This window comes from Agelaius tricolor, unplaced genomic scaffold (assembly GCF_023055355.1).
Source record: "Agelaius tricolor isolate 1412-34295 unplaced genomic scaffold, bAgeTri1.0.p SCAF_2, whole genome shotgun sequence".
Taxonomy (NCBI): Eukaryota; Metazoa; Chordata; class Aves; order Passeriformes; family Icteridae; genus Agelaius; species Agelaius tricolor.
The window spans coordinates 94303169-94323565 of NW_027269262.1; the positions used below are offsets into that span (position 1 = coordinate 94303169).

Sequence of the window (20397 nt, forward strand, 5' to 3'; positions counted from 1 at the left end):
GAGAAAAAGAAAGAAAGAAAAGAAAGAAAAGAAAGAAAAGAAAGAAAGAAAGAAAGAAAGAAAGAAAGAAAGAAAGAAAGAAAGAGAGAAAGAAAGAGAGAAAGAAAGAAAGAAAGAAAGAAAGAAAGAAAGAAAGAAAGAAAGAAAAAAAGAAAGAAAGAAAGAAAGAAAGAAAGAAAGAAAGAAACCCAAATAAAACATAAAACCCAGGGAATTTGGATTTTGCTGATTGTTGTTGTGACAGTTCTCATTCCCACAGAGTGATTTTGCTTTTCCTTTGTTTTTCATTGAATCATAGAATGGTTTGAGTTGGAAGGGACTGTAAATATCACATAACTCCAGCCCCCCTGCCACAGTCAGCGGCACCTTCCACTCGACCAGGTTGCTCAGAGCTACTTTAATATATGGGTTAATTGCATGTCTGCTTTGTCCCTTGTTCTGCCAATGGCTGGCACGAGGAAAAGGCAATTTCCTAACCCATGTCTCAGTTTCACCCCTCAGAAAACTGGGCAAAGTTCTCCAGAATCCTTGGGAAAGCACTCTGGGATGTGCCAGAGGGATCTCACCGTGACAGAGGCAGCACATGAAGACAAAAAAAGGCACTGCCAGCCCTGCAGATTAATTTCCTAAATTACATGGCAGTTACAAGGTGAGGGAAAAGAGAGGATTATTATTTGCATGCCTTGGGAGCAATAATCCTGAGATTACTGCTGCAGGCACAAAGACATTAAGGGAGCTCTTGGAGCTGTGCTGGGAGCATGGGAGAAAATTCCCACTTTTGTGGGATGCAGCCCACCCCTGCTCACATCAGGAGAAGGATCCAGCAGTGGGAGGCAGGAGCTGCCATCCAGACCCTCTGACAGCAGCTTAGGCTCAGCTTTGCCCTCTCTCATCCCCTCTGAGCAGCACAGGTTGGCCCCCAACATTTCAGTGGCTGAAGGTTGAGTCAAGGTCTGAGGCACCAAATATTCTGAATTACTTCAGAAGGATCCTGGGAATACCACGGTTTTTACTGGTAAGGAGAAGTTTTGCCTCAAGGAGCTTCAAGAAGAAGTCCACGACCTAGGAGCTGGCCCTGCACCCTCCAGAGGGGAGTCCAGCTGCTCCTAAGGGCTCAGCTTTTCCAAAATCTGAGCTTAGAGCTGGAAATCCATCCCTGCCTGCCTTTAGCAGTGGGAGTTCTCTGCATCTCTGGGAAAGCGCAGGGTCTTAATTCAGCTGTGAAGATGATATTGCAAGGAACAAATATGATCTGGAGCCTCTCTGCTCTGGAGCCAGGCTGGGAGAGCTGGGAATGTCCAGCCTGGAGAAGAGAAGGCTCCAGGGAGACCTCAGAGCCCCTTCCAGTGCCTAAAGGGGCTCCAGGAGAGCTGCAAAGAGACTTGGGACAAGGGATGGAGAGACAGGACAAAGGGGAATGGCTTTAAATTGACAGAAAACCAGGAGGGATTGGATATAGGGAAGAAATTATTCCCTGTGAGGGTGGGGAGGCCCTGTCCTTGGTTTTCCAGAGAAGCTGTGGCTCCTCCATCCCTAGAAATGTCCAAGTCCAGGTTGGATGGGGCTTGGAGCACCCTGGGATAGTGGAAGGTGTCCCTGCCCATGGCAGGGAGGTGGAACTGGATGATCTTTGAGGTCCCTTCCAACCCAAACCGTCCCAGGATTCTATGATTTATTCCATGGGGGCATCAGAATGGTTCTTTCACTCAGGTTGTCCAACAAAACCCCAGAAAAATTTGAGTTAGGATTTCTGTCACTGTCTAAACTCTGTCTTAAATGGGGTGTGGACATGTGCCATGCAAAAAAAAAAACAAAACCCACCCCCAAATTAAAAACAAAACAAAAACAAAAACAAAACAAAAAACAAAAACAAAAACAAACAGAAAAGATGAATACTCAAAGGCAGCAACTGTCCAGGACTTGTTCTGAATATCAAACACTAAAACTGGAGAATAAAAAAATACTTTTTGGACCCAGCTCAGTCCCTCACAGGTACTAAAGTAAATAGACAGTCAAAATACCTTTAAAGGGTCTTGGCTTTACTGCGTGTGGCTGATTAATTAAATACTATTTAGGTCATTAATGGGGCTGTTAACTTTTGGGGTTTTGGGTTCTCCTTTCTCTTAGGTTTGAATAGCAAACCCTAATTTTATTTGTGACTGTGGGCTGCAAGTGGAGGAAAAGGAGAGAAAGTGAAGCACTGCTCATTCCAAGGGGAAGTAGCCTATTTAAATATGCAAATTGTGCTCAGAAAAGCAGAGAGAAACAGGATTGTGGAGCTTCCTGCTGTCACTTATTAGATATGGAGGGTTTTTTTTATTCTCCTGCCCAAGGTGGGATTCAGGCTGGGACAGGAGTAAAAACCCTTCTGGCAGCTTCTGGGAGCATCCAGGAGGTGACAGCTTGGGGAGAGTTTGAAATTCCATGCAGAAAGGTGGGTGGATTTCAGTTTGGTTCCTAGCAAGTATCTACAGCACTGAAAACATCCTTGGCAAAACTCGACAAATTCAGGAAAGTATTTAATGTAAAAAATATGACGATCCAGTAGAGAAGTGATTTTAATTACTCTACAGCATGTAAGGCTTTAAACTACATTTGGATCAGCTTTTTAACCTCCTTGACTTGTCCACATGGGTTGGAAACTTCTCTTCTGCTTTGGAAGTTCAATTTTGCCTTCTAACCCCTCATTCCAAGCAATTGGGAATGTTCAGGAGAAAGCTTGACCTGCTGAATTGGTATTTTTTTTCCATGGGGGGAGAAAAAAATAGCAGATTTGGGTACACTTCAAGCCCCAGACAAGCAGCAAAAGGATAAAATTATGAATTAAAAGACAGCAGGAGGAAATTTAAAAGTGAGCTATATCCCTGTCCATGGTCAGAAGATGCTGGGGCAGGTGTCCCATCCCCCAGGAATTTCGGTGGGGTTGATTCCACCGTTGTTCCCATTTCTTTCACCCTGGCACGGGGAAACTCCTCGAGTCGTTTCTCATCAGAGCCTCTGCCTCCGGTATTTTCATGCCAGCCTGGTTCCGTGGGTGATGCTCTGCTCCAGTTTTCAAGCAGAAGCTCTCACAAATTGATGGAGGAGGCTTTGGCACCTCAGAGAAGGAGAATTTTAAGGAGGAGGAGGAGGAGAAGTGAAATGGGCTTTGGATAAACCATAAAATCTGCATAGAAAACGGCAGCAGCTTTTTTGTTCCTTGGGCTGAGCTTCACCACCTGGCGGGTTTTGAAGTCATTAAGGATCCTGAAGGGTGGCCATGGATGTGCTGAGGGAAGCTGGGTTTGCAGCCACCTAAAAGCTCCCAAAAGTGGAGCTCAGATTTTCCCTCAGTTCCAGATTTGCCCTGCAAGCTCCCTACTCTTGCAGCCAATCCTTTAAATAAAAACCAAGAGCAGATGTACATAAAAACAGGAGTAGAAGGCTTGAAAATGCACTGAGGGCACTTTTTTTTCAGCCCAAGGTCTCAGATCATCACCTCTAACTTGAAACTTGGAGCTGAAGTTTCTAAGTTGAGATGCTTTACTTTTTCTTTTTTTCTTTTTTTTTTTTTTTCCTTTCCAGCCTCTCAATATAGGCAGTAGATGAAAAACTCAGTACCTTTGCAATTTTAGTTCTTCTCTGGGGAAAAACCTTTTAGCTCAGGGTTTGAAGGGGAGGTCAGATTTCCCTAAAAAATAGAATAACACCTCTCAGCTGCCTGATAATTTTGGGGTAAAGGTGAGGGGCCTGCACAGAACCTCAGCCCAAGTTTATGGATGGCCTGTGGTCATCCAGCAAAATGTCCAAGCCTTGGATAGCTTTGGATATTTCACAAAATCACAGAATATTTTGAGTTGGAAGGGTCTCACAAGGATCAAGTCCAACCCTTCAGTGAATGGCCTGTACAGGGATTGTTGTCTCAAATCTTCTTAGTGTCTGACTTAGAAAGAAGCAATATAAAAAACAGAAATAATGTAGAAAATAGAAATAATATAGAAAAAAATTTTCCTGCCAGCCCTGTCAAGGTTCCTACTTTGGAAACACAGTGACACAAGATGTTGGAGCTTGATGCAAGCACCTTCCTAAAGATGATTTTTCAGAGGAGCAGAACCTGAGAGCAAGAGAAAATATGTCCAGAAATATGATTTATCAGCTTGTGCATGTGCTGATGGAGAACCCAAGTGACTTGATGGGGTTCTGAGCGACCTGGTCAAGTGAAAGTTGCCCCTGCCCATGGAGTGTTGGAACTGGATGATGTTTAAGGTGTTTTCTAACCCAAACTCTGATTCTGTGATTGTATGAATCAGGGGCCAGAGTGACCTTTGAGAGCCTCAGCTCAGCAGAAGGAAGTGAGCCATGACTTCCCACATGGGCCAAACATCTTCTGTTGAAGGAGATGGGAAAAAAAACTATGAAAAAAAAAAAGAGAGAGAGAAATTAGATAGAAGATGTCAGGAGAAGGAGCTGAATCCCCACAAACACCTGCAAATGTGCCTACAGCCATCTGCAGCACAGATAAATCTGTATCAACCCTCCAGCAGCGCTGAGGAATTTGTCCCATTCCAGGGCTGGCAGCTGTCAAGATAAATTGTTAAAAGTCGGTCTCACACACTGCAGCAAATTAAACAGTGTTTGAAAATGTGAGAGAGAGACTTCCAGAGGAATATGCAAGAGATTCCTTAATCCAAACGAGACAAACTTTCTGGACTACATTGATAAAGATGTTAGGACACCTCTTTGAACCCTTTGTCCCTCTCAGCTGCCCACCTTTCATGCCCCCCGATCAGGTTCAATCCAGAAAGCTCCTGAGAATGAAGCTGTGGCATTTCACAGGATCCTCCTCTCTCACCTCCTCCAGGGACTGCTTGTTTTCCCTTCCAGGTGAACTTTTCCCTCCCCACTCCCCCTGGCAGGTGGGCGGGAGGCACAGACAGAGCAGGGCAGGGCTCTGGAATGTGTTACGAGTTATTCCCACTCCTTGTTTGAAGGTTTCTGCTGGCTTTGAAGGGTTCTGCTGTCACTCCCAGGAGACACCAGATCCCTCCCATGCCCATCTTTCCTGGAATGCTGTAAGGAATAGGAGAACAGCTGGGATAGGCTGAAAAATGAGATTACTGATCTTTTTCCCTCCTGCCGTGGCTTTTTATGAAACTGGGTGCTTCAAATCATGGAATTATTTAGGTTGGAAAAGGATCACTGAGTCCAACCATCAATGCAGCACTGCCAAGGTCACCACTAAACAATGTCCCCAAGTGCCACATCCTCACAGCTTTTAAATACCCTCAAGGATGGGGACTCCACCACTGTCTTGGGCAGCCTGTGCCAGCACTTGACAACTCTTACAGAGAAATTTTTCCTAATATCCCACCTAATTCTTCCCCTGATGCAACTTGAGGCTGTTGTCTCTTATCCCATTCCTCCTTTCTTAGGAGAAGAGACCAATCCCCACTTGCCTCCATCCTCCTATCACAGGGATTGTGGAGAGAAGGTCCCCCCTGAGCCTCCTTTTCTCCAGGCTGAGCCCCTTTCCCAGCTCCCTCAGCTTCTCCCGGTGCTCCAGACCCTTCCCCAGCTCCATTCCCTCCCCCGGACACTCTCCAGCCCCTCAATGTCTTTCTTATCATGAGGGACCCAGACCTGAACCCAGGATTGGAGGTGCTGGGTACAGGGGGATGATCACTGCCCTGGTCCTGCTGGCCACACTATTCCTGATATAATGATTTGATAATGATTAAAACTTTCTAATGATGAAAGTTTCCAGTGAGCCCGTTTATAACTGGGATTTGAGGGAATGGGGGTCTCCATGTGAATACAGGAATTGAACAAAGAGGGCTTTAAATCAATTAAAATTGCTGGAGATTGATTTAGGAGTATCTTTTTCCTCTCCCTGCTTCTGTGTGATGGCCACTTCTCTTGCCAAAATGTGCAAGTGTCCACAATGAGAAGCAGAGCCCGTGAACAAAAAGTTATCAAAATGATCAAGTGTTTTAACACTTTTAGAAAAAATCTTCACAACCAGGATTATCGATTTAATAACCAGGGTTTTTAAACATGGTAGCACCAAGGCAACAGATGTCTGAATACCTCTTGTTTTGGCAGCTGGGAGAACCAAAATAAAGACTGGACCATAGCTGCCTGTGTCAGAGTTTGGGGCTACAACCCTCAAAGTCAAAGGGCAATACAATTTCAAAAGTAGGTTAAACCTCTGAATTTTGTGGCTCAGCTTTTCACTAAAAAATAAGAAGAAAATAAACCAAAAAAACCTCACACTTGAAAACTAATAGTGGAAGGAGAATGGGGAAGAGAGGGATTTGATTCATCACACCTTCTTCATCCACTTTGTTGTGTCTAATGAGACCTGAGCATCCTCAGAGGGATCAGCCACAATGGCAACAGAGAGGGTTGTGCAGCAAAAGGAACATTAGGGATGGGAAGGTGGCTCCCAGCAACCACATGGCAAAACCCTTTTCCTAAAAGTCCCAACAAGCCTCTTCTGGCATCTGTTGCTCTTTCTGGAGGACAGGAAAGAGCTCATTGAGAGCTGCCCTGTCTTGACAGGTATGAGCCTTGGAATTTTCACCTCCTTAACCAATTTAAACCCCTTCCTTACAATGCTGACCGCTGCCTCTGCCACAAATTCCTCATCCTCACAGACTCCAGATCCACATCAACACTCAACCTGGTTAACCTTTGCCATGATAGGCAAAACATTCCAAGTTTTTCTCATCTCCAGCAGCCTCTCCCTTTCCAGACGAATCCCAAAGTCTTTCCTGGCTATTTGAAAAGTTCTGTACCAAAGGTGACCCAGGATTCTGAATCACCTGCTTTCCCACATGGTTTCCTAATTATTTACCTCATCCTGCAGTGTTCTGAGGCAATCTGTCCTCTCCTTTCTAATCACTCCCTCCTCCTCATTTCTGCCCCACTTGGAGGTGAATCCACCTGAAAGTCCCAGGAGTTTCTCAGGAACAGCCTGCCAAGCACAGCTCCGTGACGCCGGTGCTGGCATTGTGAGGGCTGTGTTTTCCTGGATAGCATGACTGTTCCTAATTCTTGCAAATAAAAGGAATTAGAGAAGCAGAGGACTCGAGAGGTGTATGAGTAATCCAGCATCATCCCTGGGGACACGTGCTGGCATAACACAAGAAAACAAGCTGGGAACACAGAGTACTTTCACCTGCAAGCTGGCTCTTCCCATTGTTCAGGAAGGGAAGTGTCAGTGCTGCAGAGAGGGAAACTGAGGCACAGGAATTGGCAGAGATTCAGCTGGTTTGGTGGGGAGGTTAAGGCAAGGCTTTTCATTATCTGTTTGGATTGCAGCTGCCTGAGTTATGCATTAAAGTTCAATTTATTTGCATAAGAGAAAGACAAGACTGTGAACTCCATCCTGGGGAAGCCGTGTGAGAAGCAGCTGAGGGCACTTGGTTTGTTCAGCTGGAGAAGAGGAGAATAAGAGGAGACCCCATCACAGTCTAAAACTTCCTCCTGAGAGGAAGAGGAGGGGTGGACACTGATCTCTGCTCTGTGGTGACAGTGACAGGACTCGAGGGAAAGGCCTGAAGTTGTGTCAGGGGAGGTTTAGGTTGGATTTCAGGAAAAAGTTCTTCCCGCAGAGGGTGTTTGGGTACTGGAACAGCTCCCCAGGGCAGTGGTCACAGAACCAGCCTGACAGAGCTCAAGGAGCGCTTGGACAACACTCTTGGGCACAAGGTGAGATGGGCCTTGGACTTGGACTGGACAATCCCTGGGGGTCTGTTCCAACTCAGGTTATTTTGTGGTTCTGTAGTTCTGTGGTTCTGTGACTCTGTGACCCAGAACAGTTCCATGTTCCAGTGCATTTGGACCCCTCCATGATTATCCTCAACCTGGCTCTTCCTCACCTCACCACTCCCACCCTCATTAACACCCCAGTGAAGCCTCTCCCGTTCCCTGCAGCCAGATGACCAAATGTTATCTTTACCTCTTCTTTGTGTTGCTCTGGAGCCTGGTTTGAGGCCATCTGACCAGGGGCAAGCACCAAAATCATCCCAGCACCCAAGGACAGGCAGCACAGCGCGCAGAGCTGGGATCCGTTCCACCCGCCGACTTCCCCACCTCCGAAGTCTGCAGCTCAGGCAAGGGGAAAGGAACATTCCATAGAAGGGAAGCAATCTCTGCCAGGCACTGCAGAAATGGGACACAGATGGTGCCTGAAACGAGAGCGGAAGTTTATTTGGGGGCTCTGGGTGTGACGTCGCGCTGCAGATCCTGCAGCAGATGACAGGCACCGGGATTTCAGAGAGGGTGAGGAGTTCAATTTGAAGGAGTGAAGGAGTCTTTTTATGCTTTTAGAGTTATTATTTTGACTCCAAAAAAAAAAAAGGAAAAAAAATGAAAAGAGGAGAACTTTACCTTGATAATATTTTAAGGATAGGAGTGTTTAAATTTGGTTTAATTCATGTGTAGGTCTAGTTCTTCTGATGCCCTAATCTTGGTCCCAGCTCTTTGTTGGCTGGTTGGTCAGCCAGGATGATGGTGCAGATTGGCCAGGTGGACACTGCTGATGGAAAAACCTGAGGATGACATTGCCCTGGCTTTTCCCTGCCCTGTACATAAAAATTTGTCTTTGTCCTCTACTTGCTGAGGAGTTGGAGGAGATTTCTGGACATCTTCCAATGCAACTCTCTGCTCCAGCGGGGCCACAAAGAGCCAGTCACCCAGGGAAATGCCTCAGCTAGGTGGCATTTTAAAATTTGTCAGAATGGAAACTCCACAAACTCTCAGAGCAACCAATCCCTCTCATCCTCTTGTGATAAAAAAGACACTCCAGTCCTTTCATTATGTTCAGCTGGGGCTGTTCAGCCTCAAGAGGAGACACAGCTGAGAGGGGACCTCATCCCTGTCTGTCCCTGTCTGCAGGGAGGGCTCAGAGCAGGGCCCAGGCTCTGCTCTGTGGGGCTCAGCAGTGGCACAAGAGGAACAGGCAGGGACTGATCCCAGGAAATTCCACCTGGACATGAGGCAGAACTTCTTCCCTGTGCAGTGACCAAGCCCTGAGCAGAGATCAGAGAGGGTGTGGAGTCTCCCTCACTGGAGACATTCCAGAACCCTCTGGACACAATCCTGTGCCAGGTGCTCTGGGATGACCCTGTCTGAGCAGGGAGGTGGCACCAGATGACCCCACTGTGGTCCCTTCCAGCCTGACCCATTCTGTGATGCTGTGATCGCCTTCCTGACCCTTGGCTGGATCCCTCCAGGTCTCTCTTGCACTGCAGAGCCCAGGCCTGGGCACACAAAAGTGCAGGAAAAAGCCTGCTGAAGCCCGGGATTGAACCAGGGACCTTTAGATCTTCAGTCTAACGCTCTCCCAGCTGAGCTACTTCAGCTCTGCTGGGACTGAGGTTTTACCAAAACCTGTTGGAACATGATGACTTTTCAGCCTTTTCAGGCAGCCTTTGGTTGACTTTTTCTTGGGAACCAAAGAATTGTTTCAGGGAACAGGATAGAGACAGACTGAGAGCAGAATTAATGGCTCAAGACACATGGAAGTGTCCAAGGCCAGGTTGGATGGGGCTTGGAGCAACCTGGGACAGTGGAAAGTGTCCCTGCCCATGCCAGGGGATTGGAAAGAGATGATTTTTAAGGCCCTTCCCAACATGAAACATTCTGGCATTCTGTGATAAAACATGGCTAAATCTGGAACTAAACAGCAGCCCTGATTTGGGAACCAGCCAGGAGCAGTAGCATTGAACAGAATTTCCTGACACCTTTTCACAGATCCCACGGAAGGATCTGGAATTATCCATGGAGCCTGGCTAATCTTTTCACATCAATCTGTCTCTCTCCACCTAAGGAATGGGAGCCAGGCATCTTCATGCAGTGATATGGGAGATGTTTGCCCATCCCACCAGCTTATCCTGCAAATTATTCACTCCCAGGACAATCTCCCATCTTTCACCAGCTTCAGATTCACATATGTATTCCCAAAATACATATGTGGAAAGCGCAGCGAGTTTTCCATGTCTGTTAACAATCTGGTAGTGAAAGGTGTCAGAAATATATTTAATCTGGGTTTGAATGTTCAGCTTGACAGCAGCTGATATTTCCTCACTGACATTTATTAGATAACAGTTCCTGATATCTCGGGCTCCCAAACTAGGCTACGGAATCTTTTGAAATATCCAGGCAGGAGGATCATTCCCAAAGTGGGTTTTCTTTCTCCAAAAACAGTTCCAGCACTGGATCCCAGTGGTGATTCCCACCCATGGTCACTGAGGAACTGGTCATGGCTGGCTGAGGGTCTCAGCATCTTTGTGCTTGACAGGTGGACAATTTTTGGACAGATGAGCTACAGAATTTCTGCTTCTTGACTTACAAATGGTCTCCTCTATGTGACCTAAAACATTCCAGATCCAGCTTTTGAAAGCTACAACAAAAAAGTGCAAAAATAATGTAACAATCCAGGGCCAACAAAAACCACGGCCAACAGACAACATAACCCCCAAAAAAATTCCCCAGACCAATTCCATTTTGTGTCTGGTAGAGCTGCTGATATGATAGGGATTTACAGTGTTGTCCAGGAATTAATTGGAGCCACAGGAGGGTAATGAGGCCTCAGTCCTGAACTGGGAATGAGCCATTCTTGTTGTGTCTCTCTCATCTCCACCAGGACCTCAGCATCCATAAGAGGAAGGAAGCTGGGCATTGACCCCAGTAAGTTTTTCCTATTGCCCATGAAAGAGGATGAGGAAAAACTCTCGCATTGCGATCTCTGCAAGGTCATCCCCAAACCAAGGCTGTGTGCTCAGAGCAGGTTATTTTTATCTGCAGAAGGTTTTTAAAGAAGCAATTTCTTGAGCTCAGTGACTGTGGATCTTACAAGTACATCTTGGATCAGATTTTAGGAACAGAACACTCTTCTTGATATTTTTTCCACACTTGGATGATGAAGGAAAGTGAGAATTGCACAGCCAGATGATTTCTTAGCTGATTATTTTGGAGTCTATCCTAAGTGTTTACTCACATGTAAAGCTTTGCTTTGAAGAGTTTTTAACGTCTGGAGTGTGGACTTGCTCCAGGCTTAATTTTTCTTCAAAGATTCTCTCTTTGAAAGCAAATCAAAACAGACCAATGCCTATTTTGAAACATCAGAGCCTCTAATTCTGCGAAATAGTTCTGTTTTGTTCTTCCCTGAGCAGCTGCGAGCTGTTTGGCATTACCAGCAGTGATGATTTCCAAATTCCTGGAAGGCCAGGTGGGCACATCCATGTGACAGGGAGTGAAGACCACAAGAGAAGATCTGGCATGACATTTTCTTCTGTAAAACACAGCAATTTTGAAAAGGTTCCTGGGGTGGGATTCATCTCACCTACTTCTCTGAGGCCAAAAAGGCAAATCTCTACAATTGACCCAATCATAAAATTTTTGGGGGGTTGGAAAGGACCTTCAGGATCATTTAATTCAAGCCAAGAGCAGCCAGGTTTTGTCTCTCTATGGGGTTTTCCAGAATCTCTATTAAAGATAGGCTGGGTCCTATCAAAATATTTTCTACAAATTAATTACAGCAAACAACCCACATCACTTTTAAGTCTTCACAAATCTGATCCATCCTCAGCTGTTTCTGAATTTTTGGGAGGGAGAGATCAACGCATTTAGATCTGCAGCACTTTTAGGTCTTCACAAATCTGATCCATTTTCATCTGTTTCTGAATTTTTGGGAGAGAGAGATGAACACATTTGGATCTACAGCACTTTTAGGTCTTCACAAATCTGATCCATTTTCAGCTGTTTCTGAATTTTTGGGAGGGAGATCAACACATTTGGATCCAGGTGTATCTGGCTGGATGGAGCCAGAGTAGATGAAAGCCTTCCCAAGGCCAGTGGTGCCACCTAATGGGAAAATTCCCAGGGAATCCACGTCCCGGAAGTTCAGTCCTTAACTGGAGTGTTGCTAGGTGACGTAGAAATGGAAATGAGGAGCTCTGACGTCAGTCCCTCTTTTCTGCTGCCTTACGACCATTCCTCCGTCAATCCATTCCCTCTTCCCAGGCATCCGGGCCACAAGCAGGAGATTGCCCTGGGAAATTTGTTCTATTTCCTGCTTAAATCCAATCTCAGCAATCCCTGGAGCTCCTGAAGCGTTTTTGTCCTTCTTGGCGCTCAGTCTGTCTGGAGAGGAAATGATCCCAGATTTTGGGATCATGGAGAGCCAAGCAGGAAATGAGATGGAATAAGGGGCTGCCACAGGAGGGAGCAGGACTCTGGGGGTTTTTTCTAGTTGCAGATTTTGCAAATGAAGGGCGAGACAAGTTCTCTGCATTGCAGCACCCGCACTCAGATCCATCTGGATCCACACTGTGGTTCTGCAAAAGAAGGGATAATATCTCAAATATCTCAAAAGTTCCCACCTGGCAGCCCCCTGCGGCCACTCCAAATCATGCATAACCATGAGAGTGGGCAGGAACGAGCTGCCAAGCCTCTCCTGGTCTCCAGGGATTGTTGTATTCCCTGGCTGTGTTGCCTGCCCAGCACTCACACCTGTTTTTCTGCGGCTGTATCACTCACCACCGCATCCCTGCCACCTTTATTTTTCAGATATGTGCTACAGGGGGTAGAGCAGGTCTTTCTCAGGTCTCATCTCAGCTCTACCCTTGATGAATCATGAGTTTTAATCCGTGTCAGCCAGGATTTCTTTTTTTCCTTTTCTCTGAAGTTCAAAAGTTATTTCTTTAATTCTTTTTTTTTTTTTTTTTTTCTGTGATAAAGGTGTTTGCAAGGGCTCATAAGAAGAAAATTATGTAATGTGATATCAAAGCATTCTTTCTGCTTTTCTGGGGAGAGGGCAACACTGAAGGGAGGAGGATCCAGTCCCTCTTTCAGTGCCTCACTGACACAAAATACCAAGAAGTGAGCTCACAGAGGCCCTGTGCAGTTCCATGGATGGAGAAGGGATTGACATTTAGGGCAAAAGGGAGAAACCTTTAATTAAGCAGACTCAGATCATTAATTCCAGCAAGGATCTGGGCTCTGCTGGCAGTAATGACTCTGCAGCTGTGGCTGGTGCTGCTCAAAGCCTGGAAAGGTGCCTGGCAGAGGTGGTTGGGCACCAGTGATTGTCCTCAAAGGATCATAAAATCATGGAATGGTTTGGGTTGGAAGGGACCTTCAAGATCACTGAGTTCCAACGCCCCCACCATGGGGCAGGGACACCTTCCACTATCCCAGGTTGCTCCCAGCTCTGTCCAACCTGGCCTTGGATACTTCCAGGGATCCAGGGGCAGCCACAGCTTCTCTGGAAAACCTGGGCCAGGGCCTCACCACCCTCACAGCCAAGAATTTCTTCCTAGTATCCCATCTAATGCTGCCCTCTGTCAGTTTGGAGCCATTTCCCCTTGTCTTGACAATCCAAGCCCTTTTCCAAAGTCCCTCTCCAGCTCTGTTGGAGCCCCTTTAGGCACTGGAAGGGGCTCTGGGGTCTCCCTGAAGCCTTCTCTTCTCCAGGCTGGACAAACCCAGCCTTTCCTCATAAGAGAGGAGCTCTCTCTCTCTCTAATGATCTTTGTGGTTTCCTCTGGACTCACTCCAGACTAAGCAGCCCCCCCACACCAGTGGCTCAAAATTACCCCAAATTTACAGGGCAGTCCCTGCCACAGGACTGGGAGCAGGCAGTGGAAAGAACAAAAATCCCTTTATATCATGATTTTTGCTAAAATACTGGCATTCTAAAACCCTATCCCTCTTCCACAGGCTCAGACTGGTTGAGGTCCAAATATTCCCAAATCCCAGAATTCTGAAATACCAGAATTTTTCAATCCCAAAATTCCCAAATATTTCTGGAATTTCTATATCCCAGAATTTCCCATCCCAAATATTCCCAAAATACCAAATCCTGAAATTCCCAAATTCTGGAATTCCTGATCCCAAATAGTCCCAAAATTCCCAAATCCCAGAATTCCCGAATCCCAAAATTCCCCAATCCCAGAATTCCCCATCCCAAAAATTCCCAAAATTCCCAAATCCTGGAATTCCCAAAATTCCAGAAATTAGTCTCCCAAATATTCCCAGGAATCCCCAAATCCCAGAATTCCCCATCCCAAAAATTCAAAAAATTCCCAAAACCCAGAATTGCCAAATTCTGGAATTCCTGATCCGAAATATTCTTAAAATTGCTCCATGAGGTCCCTGCTCCAAAGCCCTGCTGGAGCAGGACCTGCAGCCCCTTGGGCAGGAGCGCCTCCAGATGGGAATGTGTGAGAGAAGGGAGCTCCAGACTCTGTCAGGGCCACTGGGCCCAGTTTGTCCTCCTTTGGGCACAGCTGAGCTGCTGGTGTCCCCTGCAGTGGCTGCCAGGGCTGCTGGGCTGGGCTGGGCTCTGTCCTGGATGTGTCCAGGTCTGTGGTGAAGTGCAGGGGGCAGGGCTGGGCATGCAAAAGCGCAGGAAAAGCCTGCTGAAGCCCGGGGTTGAACCAGGGACCTTTAGATCTTCAGTCTAACGTACTCTCCCAGCTGAGCTACTTCAGCCATGGCACCAAATATTTTTTCCCTGTAAACAACAGGTAAACACACTGGAGCCCTTCAGCCTGGAAAATACAAATTTCAGGGAGAGGGCTTGCTTCAAGCTCAGTTGTGATTGATGCTGAAAATCACTTTCATGCATAAGGGGTTTTTCCTATTTCCCCAAACCCACCTTTGCTTTCCTGCTTGGCCATACACCAAAGGCGGTTCAACCTTTCTGCTGCTTCTCAGGCCAGTCCATGCCACAGGACTGGGAACAGGCAGTGGAAAGAATAAAAATCCTTTGCTATCACGATTTTTGCTAAAATACTGGAATTCTAAAACCCTGTCCCTCTTTCACAGGTTCTGACTGGTTGACGTCCAAATATTCCCAAATCCCAGAATTCCCAAATCCGGGAATTCCCAAATTCAGGAATTCCTGAATGCCAAAATTCCCAAATCCCAGCAATTGGGATCCCAAAGATTCCTGGGAATTCCCAAATATTCCCAGAATTTCCAAATCCCAAAATTCCCCAATCCCAAAATTCCCAAATATTCCCAAAAGTCCAAAATCCCAGAATTTCCCATCCAAAATATTCCCCAAATTCCCAAATCCAGGAATTCCTAAATTCGGGAATTCCCCATCCCAAATAGTCCCAAAATTCCAAAATCCCAGCATTTCTGAATCCCAAAATTCCCCAGTCCTGGAATTCCCCATCCCAAAAATTCCCAAAATTCCCAAATCCCAGAATTCCCAAATCCCAGAAATTAGGATCCCAAATATTCCTGGGAATCCCCAAATCCCAGAATTTCCCATCCCAAATATTCCCCAAATTCCCAAAACACGGAATTCCCAAATTCTGGTATTCCTGATCCAAAATAGTCCCAAAATTGCTCCATGAGGTCCCTGCTCCAAAGCCCTGCTGGAGCAGGACCTGCAGCCCCTTGGGCAGGAGCGCCTCCAGATGGGAATGTGTGAGAGAAGGGAGCTCCAGACTCTGTCAGGGCCACTGGGCCCAGTTTGTCCTCCTTTGGGCACAGCTGAGCTGCTGGTGTCCCCTGCAGTGGCTGCCAGGGCTGCTGGGCTGGGCTGGGCTCTGTCCTGGATGTGTCCAGGTCTGTGGTGAAGTGCAGAGGGCAGGGCTGGGCATGCAAAAGCGCAGGAAAAGTGTGCTGAAGCCCAGGGTTGAACCAGGGACCTTTAGATCTTCAGTCTAACGCTCTCCCAGCTGAGCTACTTCAGCCCTGCTGGGGTTAGGGTTTTCCCAAAACCTGTTGGAACATGATGAGATGTCAGACTTTCACTATTCAAAGCAGCTTGCCTAACATTTCTCCAAGAAGAATCATTGAATGGTTTGGGTTGGAAGGGAACCTAAACATCCCCTCATTTCACTCCCTACCATGGGCAGGGACATCTCCCACTCTCCCAGGTTGATCCAAGCCCCATCCAACCTGGCCTTGGACATTTCCAGGGATCCAGGGGCAGCCACAGCTTCTTTGGGAAGCCTATTCCAGTGTTGGAATGGTGTGACTGAGCACACAACAAAGCAAGAGAGAACAAATCTCAGGAAAACCCAGGCCAGGAGCAGCCTCTCCCCACAAATAAGAATTTTCCCTATGGAGCATCAGCTGGGAAGCTGACATGGAAAACAGACTTGAAAACCTTTCAGTTCTCTTGGACTATTATGTCATACATTGCACCAAAATGTGCAATTGTTTAACTACACTTAAATCACTCTAAACTACATAAATTGCCTCAAATCATCCCTCCTTTTTCCAAATGCTGGCACTTTTTTGTTTCAGAACACCGCAATTCTGCTATCTTCTATATAATTATGTAACATATGCAGTTCATTGCTGCCTCTCCAATAAATAAGACTTGTGCTCCCCAGTATGCATCCAATAACACCTAATTTTCCCTGTCTTAAATTGTCTTAAAAAGAAATCCATTTAGAAATGATTGGGGGGTAAATTTGTGCTTAAATGTAAATTATTTGAGATCAAAAAATAAGAGAAATTTTCCCATCTAAATGTTCTAAATGTTCTTGTTTAACAACTTGACTTATAATCAAAGTCCCCAAAACTGCAAAGAACAAGGACTATGTTTTTTGGTAGTGCTGCTGCTTAGGAATCCAGCTCCATTTCTTGAGCATTCCCAAGCATTCCTTGTGCCAGGGATTTCAGAGGGAACCTGGAGAGGGTCCTCATCCAAAATCTGTGTGCAGAGTGAGGATAAATCTGAGAATGTAGGCAATGGACACCTCCAAGCGGTGACACCTCCTGGTTTCCCTCAGCTCAGAAGAAAAGCAGAGAAACCACAAAGTTTCCCTAAGTTTACACCAGGATCCAGCAAGGCTCCAGAACATGTGGAGATGGAAGAAAAATCTGGAGCATCTTTATCTCCCTTCAGAGCAACTTCCTGCAGCTGAAGGTCATCAGTTCACCCACGTGCTTCATTCCAGTGCAAGAAGCATCAAACATTAGAAGCAAACATGGAATGGTTTGGGTTGGAAAGGACCTCAAAGATCATCTCATTCCCACCCTCCTGCCATGGGCAGGGACACCTTCCACTATCCCAAGTTGCTCTGTCCAACCTGGCCTTGGATGCTTCCAGGGATGGAGCAGCCACAGCTTCTCTGGGAAACCTGTGCCAGGGCCTCCCCAGCCTCACAGGGAAGAATTTCTTCCTAATATCCAATCCAAACCAACTTTCAGTTTGAAGCATTGTCACCTTCTTCAGGTACTGGAAGGCCACAATTAAGTCACCCCAAGCCTTTTTTTCCAGGCCAAACAATCCCAATTCCCCCAGCCTTCCCTCACAGCAGAGCTGCTCCATCCCTCTGATCATCCTGGTGCCTCCTCTGGACTCGCTCCAGCAGCTCCATGTCCTTCCTGTGCTGGAACTCAGAGCTGGATGCAGCACTCAAGAATCTCTTCTCCCATTAGATGTGGCTGCTTCAATAGTGAGATCCAAATCTTTACATAGTCTTAAGTTTGGGTGAATGATTCAGCTTCATTATTTGTCTGTGAAAAAACAGGTAATCTCTAACAAGGAGAAAAACCTGGGTGTGAGAGATGGAAAAGGATTGTGGCACATGGCAGTGAAATGTGTGGAGGACAGGAGGTTCTGTGTTTTCATGGAAATCACAGCTCTGATCCAATCCTGGTGTGCAGCTCTGTCTCAGCACTGGGAATTTCTTTTCCAGCCTCGGGAAACTCCTCCAGGTACTCACCCCTTTCAGATATAGGGTTTGTGTTGTAGCTTCCCTTGGTTTCTCCTCCAAAATTCCACTGCTGCACTATGGCTAAGCATGAACTGTGAATTTGGCTGCTCCAGCTGTGAATTTGGCAGCTCCAGCCATGCACAATGAGCTTTCCTGGGTAGACAGACATTCCCTGCCAAGATCTGAGACTGCAAGTTCCAGCTGGAGGTGCTCCATAGGGTTTGTTGGGAAAGGGGAAGTATGAGCTTCCTAATCTGTTTGGAAGTCAGGCAGGTCACATCAGGCTGTTGGGAGGTCTCCATTTAGGATCCAGGTCTGAAAATCTCTCCTGGCTAAGCCAACCTACTCCTATAAATATTTGCTGCTGGAGACACGTGAGGATATAAATTGGATCTTGCTCTTGGAATTAGATAAGAAATGAGGTTCAAGTCCTCAACCTGTCTGAGAAGAACTTTCAGAGTTTGCTGACCAGGTATCCTGGAGACTGTACTGTGGCCTTCCAGTACCTAAAAGAGGATACAGGAAAGCTGGAAAGGGGCTTTTTGCAATGCAAACAGTGACAGGACAAGGAGGGATGGCTTTAGGAGTCGAAGGTAGATTTAGATGGGATATTACAAAGAAATTCTTCCCTGTGAGGGTGGTGATGCCCTGGCACAGGCTGCTGCTGTGGCTGCCCCATCACTGGAACTGTTCAAGGCCAAGTTGGACAGGGCTTGGAGCAACCTGGGATAGTGGAAGGTGTCCCTGCCCATGGCAGGAGAGTTAAAACAGGTTGATCATTAAGGTCCCTTCCAAGCAAAACCATTTTATGCCATTCCCAGAGAGCACAGAACAGGATCAAGCCCTGCAAACAGGACAAGCCTGGTGGGGCAAAAACCCTGAGTGGATCCATCTCCATTCTGACATCTGAAATATGGGAATAATTGGACTTTTCTTTGACTCGGGTGTTAGAAGGGCACTGCTTTAAATCCAGAAACATCCACAAGCCGTAAACAAGATAATGGCATCAATAACCCAGCCCCAAGCCGTGCAATTGATTCTCCACGGATAATGCATCCAGCGGGAAATGGACCCGAGTGACACCAAGTTTGATGGGAAGATTGACAGCTCTGAGGCATAGAAATATTGACCTAAAGGGACTTTTGGTAGCTGATCTGGGTCCTGTGTGGCAGGAATGACATTGGATCAAACATCTAGCCAGGATTTGGGGGCAGGGAAAGCTCATTTTTCCCCTTCCCCATATATTTCTCAAGTTAACAGGAGCAAAATAACAGTGATATCCCCTCCCTGCCCAAAATAAGATTTTCCTTCCCCCTCTCCCCTTCCCCATTTTCCACCTTCTCCCTCCAGCACCAAACTTTCACCCTCCATCATGAGAAGAGAAAAAAAAAAATCATGTTCCAGCCACAAAATGCTGCACTCCGGGCTTTCAAACCCATTGTCCCCCCAGGTGGGAAATGACAGCCAGCAGAGCCGGTAAACAGAAAATAGCAGAGCAACTCCCACTCTGCGGAGCTGCTGCCTCTTCCTCCCTCCAAAGGCAGCCCAGGGATGAGTCAGAGCTAAAAGCATCTCTCTCCCTGTGGGGCTGGGGCTCTGCCTGGCCCACCTGCCTTCCCCCGCCGAGGAGGGGGCTGGTGCAGCCCCCCGGGCGCTGCCTGTGAGTCAGGAGACCCTGCCGAGTCAGAAATGTCCCCAGGGAGGGAGGTAAAGCCACCTGCCAGCTCCTGCTCATCTGACATTTATTAAAGGGTATTTTAATCCCAGCATGGTTTTGGAGGGGTGAAGCCTCCATCGGTCTCCTTGCAGCTCTGGGAGTTCTGTGGTGCCGAATCTTTTTTGGGGGATGGGTGGAAATCGGAGCTGAGTTTTTTTTGGGAGGGTGGTCAGACCTCCTCCTGCCACATCAACAGCTTTTCCCTGTGAAAAAAAAATCCTTCAGGATCAATGAGCAGCACAAGAGCTGCGTGAGGGGGAGATTCCGGGGGTTTAGCCACAGATCCGTGTCCCTGAGGGTGATTATGCAAATGGAAATAATTAAATCTGTGAATAATGTTTGTCCATCACAATTGCTGCCTGGATTGTTTAATGCCTTCTCTAATCCCTCTGTCTCTGGCTGAGAGCTGCCCTCATGGAAATGTCCCAGAGCTGGTGGAAAAGGGTGGGGTTTGTATTTCTTAGGATTTCAAAGCCTCAGCCCTTCCCTAAAAACTGGAAAATGATTGAACTCAGGGTTCCCACTTAAAGGAAGACAAATCTAAATTCAAGGTTATGAGGCAAAGGGCTTCTTTTTTAGTTAATATATAGGAAATTGAAGGGGAAAAATGTTTGGCCCTCAGTGAATTTTAAAATTATTTCAGCACCAAACCCTATATTTCTCTTAGTAAAGGACTTTAATTTAATTGGATAATCATAGAATGGTTTAGTTTGGAAGGGACCTGGAAGATCATCCAGTTCCAACTCCTCTGCCATGCGCAGGGACATCTTCCACTATCCCAGGTTGCTCCAAGCTCCATCCAGCCTGGCCTGGAACACTTCCAGGGATGGGGCAGCCACAGCTTCTCTGGGAATTCCATACCAGGGCCTCCCCACCCTTACAGGGAGGCATTTCTTCCTAATACCTAATCTAATTTAATCCACCCTCCTTTAGCTTTTTTTTTTTTTTTGCCCCAAATTAAGGCTGAAGATCAGTGATAATCCAAATAAAGTTTCTCCTGAT

The 20397-nt window shown here is 46.6% G+C and overlaps 3 non-coding genes across 3 annotated transcripts; all 3 read right to left on the bottom strand.

Moving 5' to 3' along the window:
- Positions 1-9274: 9274 nt before the first annotated feature.
- Positions 9275-9347, bottom strand: TRNAF-GAA (transfer RNA phenylalanine (anticodon GAA)). The gene has a single exon. It is a non-coding gene; the product is annotated as a tRNA-Phe (tRNA).
- A 5059-nt stretch (positions 9348-14406) lies between these two features.
- TRNAF-GAA (transfer RNA phenylalanine (anticodon GAA)) lies at positions 14407-14481 on the bottom strand. The gene has a single exon. It is a non-coding gene; the product is annotated as a tRNA-Phe (tRNA).
- A 1144-nt stretch (positions 14482-15625) lies between these two features.
- TRNAF-GAA (transfer RNA phenylalanine (anticodon GAA)) lies at positions 15626-15698 on the bottom strand. The gene has a single exon. It is a non-coding gene; the product is annotated as a tRNA-Phe (tRNA).
- Positions 15699-20397: the final 4699 nt, after the last annotated feature.